Source organism: Olea europaea, chromosome 12 (assembly GCF_002742605.1).
Source record: "Olea europaea var. sylvestris chromosome 12, O_europaea_v1, whole genome shotgun sequence".
Lineage (NCBI taxonomy): Eukaryota > Viridiplantae > Streptophyta > Magnoliopsida > Lamiales > Oleaceae > Olea > Olea europaea.
The window spans coordinates 683085-685123 of NC_036248.1; positions in this window are offsets into that span (position 1 = coordinate 683085).

The following is a 2039-nucleotide window of genomic DNA, read 5'->3' on the forward strand; positions in this document are numbered from 1 at the left end:
ATCCATATAGGAAATGGTACTGATTGGACTGTTATGATGAATAGACGAAAGGGCTTAAGTAATGTCATTGACGAGTTGTTTCCGGCCATTGAGCATAGGTTTTGTGTGAGGCATATATATACCAACTTTTTCAGTGCGGGGTTCAAGGGAAGGACTCTGAAGGATTTTCTTTGACGGGCTGCTAAATTAACCACGGTTGCTGACTACAGACAGTGGATGCAACAGATTCGACAACTAAGTGAAGATGCCTACAAATGGTTGATGGAAAGGCATCCGACCGAGTGGAGTAAATCTCATTTCAAGACACATTCGCGAAGTGATATTTTGTTGAATAACTTGTGTGAAGTTTTTAGTAAGATGTTGATTGACGATAGAGACAAGTTCATCTTAACGATGCTCACGGATATACAATTGGGATTTATGAAAAGGATTGAGAAGCGTCGTACTATGATGAGGAGTTTCAAAGGTCGATTGTGTCCAAGGATTAAAAAAAGACTAGCCACGATCATGGACATGTCAGCTGAATGCACCTTACACTTTTCAAGGGGGCCTAGATGGCAAGTGGATTGCAGAACTGGGACATATGTTGTTGAGTTGGAAGAACGGACTTGTGCATGTAGGAGGTAGGACTTGACGGGGATTCCATACAGTCGTGCTGTTGCTGTTATTCGAGAGTGCAGAAATGAACCCGAGGACTATGTTGACAACTGCTATACAGTTGGCACATATTTGATGTGCTATGATCAGATTATGAATCCGATTAACTGGAAAAAATTGTGGCCCCAGTTGGACACTCTTCCCATCATGGCACCTTCGTGGACTGTTCTACAGCCAAGAAGAAAGCAACAGAAACAAAGGAGGCAAGCAGAAGAAGATGCGATACAACACTAATATCATAACCTTTTTTTTATCTTGCAATTTTACCTAATTTGCTGAGATGTAGAGATCTGGAAAGACTTCCCAATTTCCTAATTTCTCGATTATTACTAGATATAGATGCTGATGGATATTTAGAAGTGATTCCAGAGGTTCTCATCTTCTATATTTTCAAGAGCAGTAGTGTTTCCCAGGCGAGGAGGGCTGAGAAGCATTCCCTGAGCCATGTTCATCAAAAAAAGAAGAACGAAATGTGCAGAAGCCAGGACAGGTAAAGAAGAAGCTGGGACACGTAAAGAAGAAGTTACTCAGGTCAAAGTTTGTGACAGCATTGTCAACTACCTTGGCACTAAATACCTCTACCTTGGCACTTACAGTAAGTTAACTACCAAATTTTGGAGCCTAATCTACACTAGTTATACTTTTAAATGTTGGTCGATCTAATACATGTATGTATATTGGGTAGTCCATACATGTATTAGGTGATTTAGAGGACGAGACCTTTAGGTAATCTTACACTTCTTTTTCAAAAACCTACTTCGGCAAGTGGACATAGCTCTCACAATGAGGGCGAACCACTATAAATTTTTGTTTTGCGTTTCTTATTTTCGATTCTATTATGGCTTAATCTTTAAAAAAAGATTACATGCCTGTTTGCAGGTACCCAAGAAGAGGCAGCCCGAGCACACGACATTACAGCAGTTGAATACAAAGGGATCAATGATGTCACAAACTTTGACCTGAGTAACTGCAGAAGTCGGGACAGGTAAAGAAGAAGCTGAATTTGGGAAATTAAGCTCAACTTCAGAACCCTTAAGAGCAAGCGCAGCCACATCATAGGCTATTGCAGCCATTTTAGGAGTAGGAAATGTGCCAAGCCATATTCTGTTTGGCGTTCTTGGCTCCCGAATTTCAGACACCCAATTTCCACTGCTTTTACGACGCCTAACTCCCTTCTAAACTGGGTGTCGGTCAGAATTTCTGTTAGCTGTGGTACTGCTAGGCTGGACATTCTATAAGTAAACTCACTTGTATATATTTATATATATTTATTGCATGCAAGAAACGAGAACAATTGAGGATATGATTACAATAATAGATTTGAGCCACCATTTATGGAGGTTGAGTTTTTCCAAATCTCTACATCACAACAGTTTCTTTTC